The 12,875-nt window shown below is 40.7% G+C and overlaps 1 protein-coding gene and 1 pseudogene across 3 annotated transcripts in view; both read left to right on the forward strand.

Moving 5' to 3' along the window:
* Positions 1–12,875, forward strand: part of LOC109419659 (homeobox protein PKNOX2) — a 278,138-nt gene that overhangs the window by 79,104 nt on the left and 186,159 nt on the right. The window lies entirely within an intron of this gene.
* Positions 940–3,685, forward strand: LOC109428731 (uncharacterized; annotated as a pseudogene).

Below are 12,875 nucleotides of genomic sequence, written 5' to 3' on the forward strand. Positions count from 1 at the left end.
TATGCGTACATGCTTCCATTTAACCGCGTGTAAAGTGTACGCACATCGCCTCCACTTTTGCATCTTATTCAACATCATATGCGATCGTGTGTTGGCTGTGGGCTTTCTTTGCCTGCCATTGCATGAATTTATCTATATTTTGAGGAAAGTACAATGATACTCTGCCCAGGGAGTTGAGAAAATTTCCCGACCGGAACGGGAATCGAACCCGTCGTCTCCGGATTGGCGATTCAAAGCCTTAACCACTAGGCTAACTGGAGAAAAGTCTACCGTCTAAAAAAAGGCTTCCCTGGCCTTCACATTTATAAATCTGACCCTGACTACGTATACGCATTCTTGATAACCAAAACTCGCATAAGATTGTACGGTTTTCATCATATTACATCGAATCGTATAAAGGTATAAATGTAAATTCATAGTGCTGCTAATGTGTGAAAGACATCGCAATAAACTTTATCCTGTTTTGCCATTCCTTCACAGATTAGTGCATGAATAAACTCATGGAACCAAAACGCACTTATTCTTGGATATTATGTTGAGTCGTATTGGATAGTACAGTTCATCGCAATTTTGCACGACGTAAATCGCATAAAGCTTTAACATAATGTTATAATTGTCCCCCCAATGTACATGAATCTCCTCCATTTCAGCAACTTCTGCGATGTAACATTCACTCGTAAAACTACATATAAAACAATCTTAAACTTCGTAATATATCCTAATTGGTTGTCTGGGAACAGTAGACAGAATTGTATATTGTCCACGTGCTGCTTCCTTTTCAACACTCCTCCAGACCTAAGAATTTATCGAGACGCCAACACCAACTATTTTGAGGTGTTGGCCAAACTGTCCTCAAATTTATCCTTCATCAACAGCTCTACGGCTTAAGTAACATCATCTAAAACCAAACTGTTCATAGGAAGTTATCATACTGGAATTATTCACCAGAGTTGCCGTGAATACCTGCTCTCAATGCATAACTTATTCATTACCTTCAAGACAACGTACGACACTATCGATCGATGATCATGAACGGATTTCTCAAGAACCGTTGTAGATCAATCGAAGCAATGGCAAGCAGAGTGTAGAACTACGTAAAGGTTTTGGATAAAAAAGTATCAGGTTCTTTAAAATTTCAGGGACTTCTGGGCTTAAGGTTGTACAAAAACAGTAATTAAACGATATTTTCGACATTAATACAATTAATACTCTTATCTTAATCATTGAACCAATACTTATACCCTACAGTTTGGTTGAAGTTTTCGAGAGAGAAACATCGTTACACCGTTTGCTCTTCAAGCTAAAGCCGTTTTTTTTCATATCGCGGAACCCCATAGAAATTAAACTAGTGGTTGGTGAAGCAAATAGAACAAATTTTCAGAAGGACAGGTGGGTGACTCATGACGGAGGATTCAGGCGGAGGAGGACCATCCTGGGCCTTCGGGTCTAGGTACAATGGTCTGGATATAGATCAACAGGAACTGGAATGGTCAGTGAAAGGAAACAACCGTGCAAAGAATGGGAAGAAACTATCAGCGAACCGTCCAGCACACAATGAAATCCAGTTCACGAAGTTGATGAAGGTAGACAGCTACAACGGACCACGTTTCTTGGTGCTAAATCGAACGGACAAGGACGAGACGATGAAAACAGTATCTCCATTTTTCATCAGGAAGACAATGGACATCATCACTCCAAATGTGACGATTGTTAGAACGAAGGATGGCGGCCTTTTGCTCAAAACGATTGACAAGCGGAAAAGCTGAAGAAGCAGAAAATTCTCGGAGGGACAATAAACATCGAAATTACTGAACACCCTACGTTGAACAGCTCCCGCGGAACCATATTCTGCCAAGATCTGAAAATGCACCCCGATGAAGAAATTGTGGATCAGCTGCGATCGCAACACGTGACTGCTGTGCAGAGAGTAAAGCGTCGTAATAGCAAAGGTGATTTTGAAGATTCTGACGTATTCATTTTAACATTCAACCTGGGAAACATCCCAAACTCGATCGATATCGGCTTCCATTGCTGCAAGATCAAACAATACATACCCCCACCGCTACGGTGCATGAACTGTCTGAAGTTCGGTCATAAGAGAACTGTCTGCAAAGGAAATCAAATTTGTGCCAGCTGTGCTAATCTCTATCACGACAAGACCTAGTGCCAACAAAGCTTGAAGTGTGTCGTATGTCGTGGAGTTCATCATGCTCTATCAAAGGACTGCCCAGTATACCAGGATGAGCTCGAAATTCAACGCATGAAAATCACCGAGAAGATCACGTACCGCGAAGCCAGACAACAAGCACCGGACCCCAATCCACCATGGCTGAGGCAGTCGTTCTCCAGCCTATTCAAAACCCCACACAATGCAGGACAACAAAAGAACATTGTAACGTCTAACCAATCAAATGACCATGACATCGAAACAGAAGGTAACTCATCCAACTATGAACCAACCCTGCAACGCCCGGCATCGAGCCAAACAACCAGCACTAGCTCCACTCAGATAAATTCCACGATGACCACACCAACACAACCAAATAAGGAACCACACTCACAAAATGAATACAGTATTTCATTAACGAAAGGTAGCACTAACACAAAAACTAACACACCAGAAGAAACAGAAATAAATCATGCAAACTCTAACACGACTAACACGCAAGCAGAATCTAACAACCTCAGTATGCTTTCACAGTTTGTCACACAATCGATCCACATTGACGATAAACAATTTCATGATAATACGTTGTAATCCAATCAGGCGAATCATTTGACACATCTTTTGGAAAATTTCTCGCTATAATCATGGATAGTTGCATATTACAGTGGAATTTCAATGGATTTTATAGCAATTTCAACGAGTTAAAGTTGTTAATAAGTGACTTGAACCCATTTGCAATTTGTGTCCAAGAGAGTCATTTTAATCACTCTCGAAAACCTACGCTTAAAAATTACTCTATTTATTACAAACTAGATCAATTTCACATGCGAGCCTCGGGTGGCGTCGCTATTTGCGTAAAGCACGGATTCTACGCGAGAGAGCTAGAACTCAATACCGATTTACAAGCAGTAGCAGTTAGAATGCATTACCCTCTTGAATTCACACTTGTTTCATTATACCTACCACCAGATCAACAGATAGAACGATCACAGATAGACGACCTTCTTCAACAATTACCAGCTCCCTTTTTGGTAACTACGGATTGCAATGCACACAATATAATATGGGGTAGTAGATTAGACAATGCTCGGGGGAAATTGATCGAATCGATTATTAATGATTGGAACCTAAACATCTTCAATGATGGTTCACCTACTCATTACAGCGTTGCCCACAATAGCTTCTCAGTCATAGATATTTCGTTTGGATCTCCATGTCTTTCGAGACAATTCCAGTGGACCGTACACTCCGACCTATGCTCAAGTGATCATTTTCCGATTATACTGTCTCCACTTACAAGAATTACACTAGTTTACAAAATAAAACGAAAGTCGTGAACTTCCGTCAACGACCAAAATTTTTGAAGCATAATTTAGCGCTGATTTCGAAACCGTGCTTCGAAAAATTTAAAATAGAACAGTTTTTGAGTTTTAGCTGAATATCGAGTTTTACAACTTTTTTAAATATCGAATTTAATAAAATTCAAAAATCATGCGTTTTGTTCAACCAAAATATAAATCTTTTTCCATAAATTAAAAGCTGAATATAATACAATTCAATCATCTGAATGCAGGTTTTGCGTCAGATTGATGAAATTCAAGATATTGGCGAGATTTGGGAACGATCTCCTTAAATTTTAGCAAATTTCCCAAAAATATATGAAGAAATGTATTTTTTTTTTCAATAAGACAAAAACAGTTTAAAAATTCTTTCTCAACGTTTATTTGAGTTATCATATGTGGGCGAGTTACAGTAAAAAATTCAGCTCAATCGGAGCATTAATTATGGAGAATGAGATGTTTGAAGTGAGCGACTTTGCTTAAAAATAGAACAAAAATCAATTTCAAATCATCAACCTTATATGGAAAGTCGATAAAATTTCCGCTCTATTGTAATTTTTTTCCTTCGCGTTTTCGAGCTCAGGGCATGATTCTACACCTAAAACGATCATCAGCTTACCGAGTTCAAAAATGCTGTAAACTAGTGTTATCAATACCACGAGACGCCCTCGTTGGATCACATCATCAGCAGATTGGATCTCTTTTCAGAACATCGTAACTTCTGCATTAGCTGAACGAAACCCACCAAACCCCTTAGACCAACTAAACCATTTTTCTTCCAGTGTTTTACAATCAGCCAAACAAACCATGCCACAAACGTCGAGTAAAGTTAAAAAATGCAAACCATTGTGGTGGTGCAGTGAGGTCTCAGAATGTATTAAAGCAAGAATTAGGGCCCTTAAGATATTCAATCGATCTTTTGGTGCAGAAGCAGAAAAACAATATAAAATAGCAAAGGCTAAGGCTCGTCGCATTATTCGTCGATGTCAAAGAGAATCTTTTCAGAATTACGTTTCATCTATAGACAATTTAACACCTTTGAAAGATGTTTGGTCTAAAGTTCAAAAAATATCTGGAAAAACAACTTTTCGGGTAATAACTTGCATAAAAAGCGAGTCTGGACTTTTATATTCACCGAGCGATATAGCTGAGGAATTGGGGACAGTGTTGCATTTGAACTGAACGCGAGCCAAAAATGAACTGAACGCGTTCAGTTTTTTGAACGTGAACGCAGTAAACATTGAACTTGCGTGCCAGAGCTTTTCACTGCTCAAGAACGCCCGTTCAAATCCCCATTCGGCTCAATGTTCTAATGCACTATTCTATCAATATGTAAAGCTAATGAATCGGTCCAGTCGTCAAGAGTTCCACAGAAATCAGACTTCTTGAATCATGGCCCTTTACTGTACCACATAATACCATATTAGCAATACGTACATTGCATTGTGGGGTTGGGAAGGGAGCGGATCGAAACGTCCGGGGTGACAACGCCTCGGTCCTTATGACGCGCTTTTATGTAAAAGCTTGGATGCTAGCTTGGATGCGTCACTTGATGCATCATCAAATCCTGTAAGGCTTCTCTCCTAGGACTTTGTGACGCATTTGCATACACTCGTTGTTGCACGGAAAAATGCGCCATACGACCTAGGACATTGTGGCATCGTGCATTAAGATTCTGCACCGAAATACGGATTATCCGCAATCCACACGGTGACCGGACCGGTTCCCCCTCACAATAGAAGGTCAGATTCTGAATCCAATGAGCCCAAGATTGCTAGAATTGGCGAAAAAATGGCAGAAATATGACCATTTTAGTTTAGCGGGTACCAGGGTACCATGTTAGCATGTTGGCATTATACCTACTGGTGCAGTTCTTGCTCATTGTTCAAGGTGCGTTCAATTTCGAGCTCGCTCGCGTTCCAAATTTTGAACTGAACAATGTTCAAATCGTTTTGATCGCAGCGTGCCGAATTTGAACATGAACGCAAGTTGGTCGCGTTCAAATGCAACACTGATTGGGGAAACAATTTTCTTTTACATCAAGTGTTGCTGCTTATTCACCTGAATTTCAGCAACAAATGGTAGAATGTCAGAGCAACGAGACTATTTCGTATGACGAAACGGTCAAACAAGATTTCAATGAAAATTTCACAATGCAGGAACTTCAAATGGCCCTGAAGAGTTGTAAGGGTTCTTCCACAGGTCCTGATAACATTCATTACGACATGTTAAAAAATCTCCCAATAGATGCCTACTATTATTTACTTCAAACTTTTAACAAGATCTGGAATCAAAGAGTGTTTTCTACTCAATGCAGGGAAGCTATTGTAATTGCCATCAAAAAACCGAACAAAAGTCCATTAAATCCGACAAATTATCGTCCTATCTCTTTGGCATGATGCGTATGTAAAGTGTTTGAAAAAATGGTAAACCGGCGGTTTATGTGGCACCTTGAGTCCAATGGGATTATAGACAGCTCACAATCTAGTTCTAGGAAATACAGGAGTACTCTAGATAACCTGGCAACTTTAGAAAATGACATTCACGAAGCTTTTTCCAAAAAACAGCATTTGATTTGTATCTTTTTTGACCTTGAAAGGCTTATGATACTGCATGGAAATTCAAAATACTCAAAAACCTCTCATCCTTTGAAATTCGCGGAAACATGCTCTATTTCATTAAAAAAAATTTACAAGATAGAACTTTTCGTGTAGCAATCGGAAATAATTTTTCATCGGAATTCGCACAAGAAAATGGAGTCCCACAGAGCTCGGTTTTGAGTGTAACCTTATTTCTAGTAGCCATTAATTCCTTGCCAAATGACATCCCAAGTGGTGTTAAAAAGGTTAAATTTGCAGACGATGTTGCGGCATACTTGTCGGGATCTTCTATAACAGACATTCAAAGAAAACTACAAATTACTTTGAGAAGTTTAGAGAATTAGAGTGAAGCAACAGGTTTCAAATTTTCAATTAACAAAACAAAGATCATTCATTTTTGTCGTAAGACCAGCTGTCCCCATGATCCCGAATTAACGTTGTACAATCAGAATATAGAAGACGTGGACACACATAAATTCTTAGGAATGATGTTTGACAGAAAATTGAACTGGAATTTTCATCTAAAACAAACCAAAGCTAAATCTATGGTTACTGTTAAAATAATTCGAACTCTACCGAACACAACATGAGGATCCAGTAGAAAAATACTCCTTACACTACATAACACATTAGTCTTGTCGAGATTAGAATATGGCAGCATCATATACAGTTCAGCCTCATAAACACGTTTTTAACAATTAGATCCCGTCCACAATCTTGGTGATAGATTAGCAATAGGAGCGTACCGCACAAGTCCAACTAATAGCATTCTTTCTGATGCAGGTATGCTACCATTATCATACAGAAGAGATATTCAAACCTTGGTCTATGGAATTAAAGTAATAGCTTTGCCTTCTCATCCACTGAACAACAAAATTTCTACCATAGATCACTCGTCTCAAACAAAAGTCAATAATACATTTGTACATAGCTTCGTAAAGCTTTGTTCGAACTATGAAATCGATACTAAACACATCTACAGTCGTAGTTATCATCGAGTACCTCCCTGGACCATTGTGGAAGTAAAGTTGACTCAACCTTGACTATCATTCAAAAATCAAACGCGAGTCCAGTTTTTTTTCAAAACGAGTTTTATCGAAAGGTATCCGAATACGGAGGCTACTATTTTATTTACACCGATGGATCGAAATATGGTAGTAATACTGGATGTGCATGGACGAGAACAGCTTTCCCGGGAAGCTGACTAGACTGATAAGAGCAACGATGGACGGTGTGCAGAACAGCGTAAGGATTTCGGGTGAACTATCCAGTTCATTTGAATCTCGACGGGGACTACGACAAGGTGATGGACTTTCCTGCCTACTATTCAACATCGCCCTGGAAGGTGTTATGCGACGAGCCGGGCTCAACAGCCGGGGTACGATCTTCACGAAATCCAGCCAATTTGTATGTTTTGCGGATGACATGGATATTATTGCTAGGACATTTGGAACGGTGGCAGAACAGTACACCCGCCTGAAACGTGAAGCAGCAAAGGTCGGACTGGTGGTGAATGCGGCTAAGACAAAGTACATGCTGGTAGGTGGGACTGAGCGAGACAGGACAAGCCTTGGCAGCAATGTTACGATAGACGGGGATACTTTCGAGGTGGTAGAAGAATTCGTCTACCTCGGTTCCTTGCTAACGGCTGACAATAACGTGAGCCGTGAAATACGAAGGCGCATCATCAGTGGAAGTCGTGCCTATTATGGGCTCCAGAAGAAACTGCGGTCAAAAAAGATTCACCCCCGCACCAAATGTACCATGTACAAGACGTTAATAAGACCGGTAGTTCTCTACGGACACGAGACGTGGACGATGCTCGAGGAGGACATGCAAGCACTCGGAGTTTTCGAGCGACGGGTGCTAAGGACGATCTTCGGCGGCGTGCAGGAGAACGGTGTGTGGCGGAGAAGGATGAACCACGAGCTCGCTGCACTTTATGGCAAACCCAGCATCCAGAAGGTAGCCAAAGCCGGAAGGATACGGTGGGCAGGGCATGTTGCAAGAATGCCGGACAACAACCCTGCAAAGTTGGTGTTTGCTAACCATCCGGTTGGTACAAGAAGGCGTGGAGCGCAGAGAGCACGATGGGCGGACCAGGTGGAGCGTGATCTGGCGAGTGTTGGGCGTGACCGACGTTGGAGAGCTGCAGCTGCAAATCGAGTATTATGGCGGCAAATTGTTGATTCAGTATTATCATGAATTTGATGTTAACTAAATAAATGAAATGAACTGGATGTGCAATCTACAGTACAAATTTCCAAAATAAGATTCGTCTATCAAACCAAGCATCGATATTCTCAGCAGAATTGATCGCTATAACCAATGCCATTGACTTCGCTCTTGAAGACGAAATTCATACCAAATATCTAATTGTATCAGATTCTTTGAGCTCACTACAAGCGCTACAGAACCCATTCTCCGAACATCCTCTAGTACAACATATTCAAGAACTTTTTTTAAAAAGACGCGGACACGTTCAATGCTTCCAGTGAGCTTTTCGCTCTTTTAAGGAAGCACGACACTAGACAATGGACTAGCATGCAACGCCCAGTGGCACAGCCGAAAACTTTTCCTGACAGCTGCGGCGGGAATCGAACCCGCGCTCCTCAGCACGATGCGATTAAGAGCTTGGTGACCCTAGCCGCACGACCACGGAGCCGCAACTTATGATGCAAATTAAGAAAAATAATAAATTAATTCAATTTTTGTGGGTTCCAAGTCATATGGAAATTTCTGGTAATGAAATTGTAGACCAGTTGGCAAAAGAAGCCACTCAGTGCCAAAACCTTCAAGATACACGCTCAGAAAACCGTTCTGATAAACGTGAACAAACAAACGCAAATATGAGAACAACCAAATATACACCGTGAACTGGAACTAGTTCCAGCTGTCAATATGGGCGTTCTAGAAACCGTGAAATCTAGTTCACGGTGTACATTTCTTATTGTTGTTATCGTTGCTATGCATAGTTCCCGTTTGTTCCCGTTGCCGTGATTGGGAGTGCACGTATATCGGAACGGATTTTTTTGCGTGTAATATAACACATAATGATCTAATTGCTTCAATCAAACACATTGTTAGGAACACATGGCAACACTACTGGGAAATCCTAGAAGGTAACAAGCTACGCTCTATCAAGCCAACTATATCCCAATGGAGCACCTCACAATGCTCACGAAGAAAAGACTCGGTCATCTTGGCTAGACTAAGAATTGGTCACACGAGAATAATTCATGAGTATATTTTTAAGCGTGAGGGTCCGCCACAGTGAACAAATTGCCAAACTCTATTAACTGTTGAACATTTGATTAACTCATGTCCACTTTATGCAACTGTCCGTGAGAAATACCATATAACTATCCATAATCTGTGTAATGATTTAGCCAAGATTGATGACTTATTCAAATTTCTGAAAGAATCGAAATGGTATAATGAAATTTGATTTAATTTAACATGTAGTTATAAGATATAGTTTTAAGTTTTTTTTGTTCATATTATGTATTGTAACGTTTTGTATCCTGAATTAGATGCAAATAGCCATTATAGTGCTTTGCATCATAAATAAATCAATTAATTAATTAATACTTATACCCAATCCGAGCTTCACCTATGGCCTAGTTCACTCCATCGAGCGTCCAAGTGCAGCCCATCAAACATCACTCGCGGACTTTACCACAGACTCCTCCACACCGTTCCAAAGCCATTATAAAACATGAACATCCTAGCACAAATCTCCCAAACGACCGACCCACAAGCACGGGCAGCTGGGCAACTGAGCCGTTACTAACTAAAAAGCCATTGCGTCCGACGCCAATCGCATCAATGCCGATCATTATCGTGTCATCGTCGTAAACTGGGAGCTGGAGAATGCCACACCATCATCTGCCGTCGCATCATGCGCGCAACCCACCAAAAACTCATCGGCTGGCGGCACCTCGAATTTCCCTGGACAAGTTGGAAAAACGACCGCCGCGCCGGCCGGAAAGAGGCGCTCACTCAAACCGTTGATTATCCGTGTTATTGTGATTTTATTCCGCACATAAACATGGATCCGGATGCGGGAGACTCATCCGTCCATTGGTCTGGGGTAGCTGCGGACCTTTGGTAATGGGGGACGGGAAGTGGGAAATTATATACGGATCAAATATCGGTTAGCGGCCGATGACGACGCGATGGGGGGAACGACTTACGGGGCCCGGTCGGTATCATCAACCGTTTACACTCTATTTCCGATATTCAAATTATCATTTGATGGACCGGGTATAGATCTAGTTCCATGATATGAACGAAACAACAAGATGAGACTGTTTGATGATGCTGATCATAACACATAACATCTTTTTGGTGTAACGTTCCAACTGAGACAAACCCTGCTCCTCAGCTTAGTGTACAATGAGTACTTCCACAATTCCTTGAAACTATCCTTGAATTTCTAATCCCAAGGAATTCAAGGAAATTTTCATAACGAAAAGTTCCTGGACCAACCGGGAATCGAACTCGTCACCCTCAGTATGGTCTTGCAGAATGTCCGTGTGTATACCGACTTGGCTATATGGGCCCTACAATATCTACGAAATACGGTAATTTGCAATCCCAATTTTCAAGACTCAGGTCCACCTACCCGTCCCCATCTCTAGCAGGCTGGATGAAGAAGAAATTTTAATTTAATATGTGTTCGCACAACAACGAACGGAACCATGCGTCCTAGCCCGGGCTTCCATTTCGTCACAAGGCTGACGAGCGAGCAACCAACAGCCAGCGGTTGCCATTTGCTTCCGTATACAAGTCTAATAGAACCGAGCTGCATCTGGCAAATCTTCCGTCCCAGAACGCTCTAGCGTCTTTTCTTCTACACGCGAACGAAACATAGGCAGATCAGGCCACACCATGCCAAACGTGAGGAATCCGCTCGCAGCGCACACAGGACGACGAAGAAAGCTTCATTTCATTTCATTTTCCCACACTCCCGGGAGTTTTCGTGCACGTGGTTGGAAAACTGGAACGAAGAGGAACCACAATCCAGCGGGCATGGAACGAGGACGACGCACGTCGTCGGTAATCATGGATGGGCACGAGGAGCTAGCTAGCGAGTAAACTACTTACACACCCCGGCACAAGAGCACGAGAACATATTTAAGATAAAAATCTGATTAAATTTAATCATTTTAGATTCTGCTCTGGTGCGTCGGAAGAAACGCGCGTTTTTCGCTGTCGTCGTCGTCCTTCGTTGTTAGTTATTGTTGTTCTTGTTGGGAGTTTGTTCCGCATTCTGCCGATGTGGTCTGGTTTTATTTCTTCGTTCAAAGTTTGTCGAATGGGTGGTCGGAGGTTGGGTATGGTGGCTCCAAAGAGGAACTGGTTTACGCAGAGAAAGCTCCTATTTAATGTTGTGCTGTGCCACGCTACTCACTCAATCGTTCCTTGGGATAATGAAGAGTGCTTTAAGCATTCTTAGTTTGTCTCCAGGATAAGATATGATTTGCATTTTATTAGGTTTTCATGCATACACAATTTCAGGAATTAAAAAGTCAAGCTTCTGCAAGGACCAAAACCAGTAGTTTGGAAATTAAAAACTTAAGCTTTCTATATTATTTATGAGAAATTTGAGGTACCCTTCCCAAGCAACACACATGTTATAATAGAGTTACGACAGCGCAAGTTTTGGTTGTATAGAAGTTTATTTTACGTAATTCTAACATTGTGTTGAAATAACGTAAAATAAACTTCTCTACAACCAAAACTTGCGCTGTCGTAACTTTTATATAACATGTGTGTTGCTTGGGTTTGTCATACCCTATGTATGAGCGAACCAACGAAACGATTTCAAGCCAAATTGACAGGAGGAAGTTCATACAATCTTTATGAAGGAAATATACAAGGTCAAATTGTAGCTTTAATAATCAATTTCGCACCTTTTCCTACGAATATTGTATTAAGGCTGAAGTGAATTGCTATAGCCTATTCTAGTTTTAGTTTGGAAGCCAATGCAGCGCTTTTGGAGAGCTAGAAAATAGTGCGAAATGGTACTATCGAGAGACAAGATAAGCATTGAAGTAATTTTTATCGGTAAAAATGATGTTGATGTCAAATGGAGGCTTTGAATCTTGGCAATAGTATAACTCTTAACTGAGGTCACATGGTAGGTTATATTGATAATCCTCTATACGCCCAAGTAACATTTTGAGTTTTATTACTGTCTACAATCTGTTGTTACAATTAAAGCGATAAAACTTATTTTAAAGCTTAGTAATCCTAACAGCTCTAATAAGCCCGTGATAAAGCCCTGTAAAACCCGAAAGGGCCCACCCTACAGGAGGTTGTGAAAGCGATTCCCTAAAACTCTTTATATGCTATTTGGTTTTGTGTCATATTCTTGTAGTATACTACGAGGCATACATAAGATATATCGTGTAGCTCTCAAGAAGATCAACAAGCCGTTTCATGGTTCTAAAAACGCCTTAAACGAACGATTAAAACCAAAAATTAAAAGCAAATCTGAAACTAAAATTATCTGGTCAACTGAGTAAATTGCAGATTGTTAATGATAAAAAACGAAAATTATGTCTGTCGTCCATTTCAATAATATTTATTTCAAAATTTCCACGGAGAAAAACTATGTTACTATGACAAAGAAATTCATGCCAAAAAAGTTTACCGGCATAATCCAATAAATTATTTCTGTGTAAGGCGAAGCACCTCGTCATTTTGAGGGTTTCGGCACATAACAAATAACCATTTTTATCTCGCTTGCAAACATTTGCA

Source organism: Aedes albopictus, chromosome 2 (genome assembly GCF_035046485.1).
Source record: "Aedes albopictus strain Foshan chromosome 2, AalbF5, whole genome shotgun sequence".
In the NCBI taxonomy this organism is placed as follows: Eukaryota; Metazoa; Arthropoda; class Insecta; order Diptera; family Culicidae; genus Aedes; species Aedes albopictus.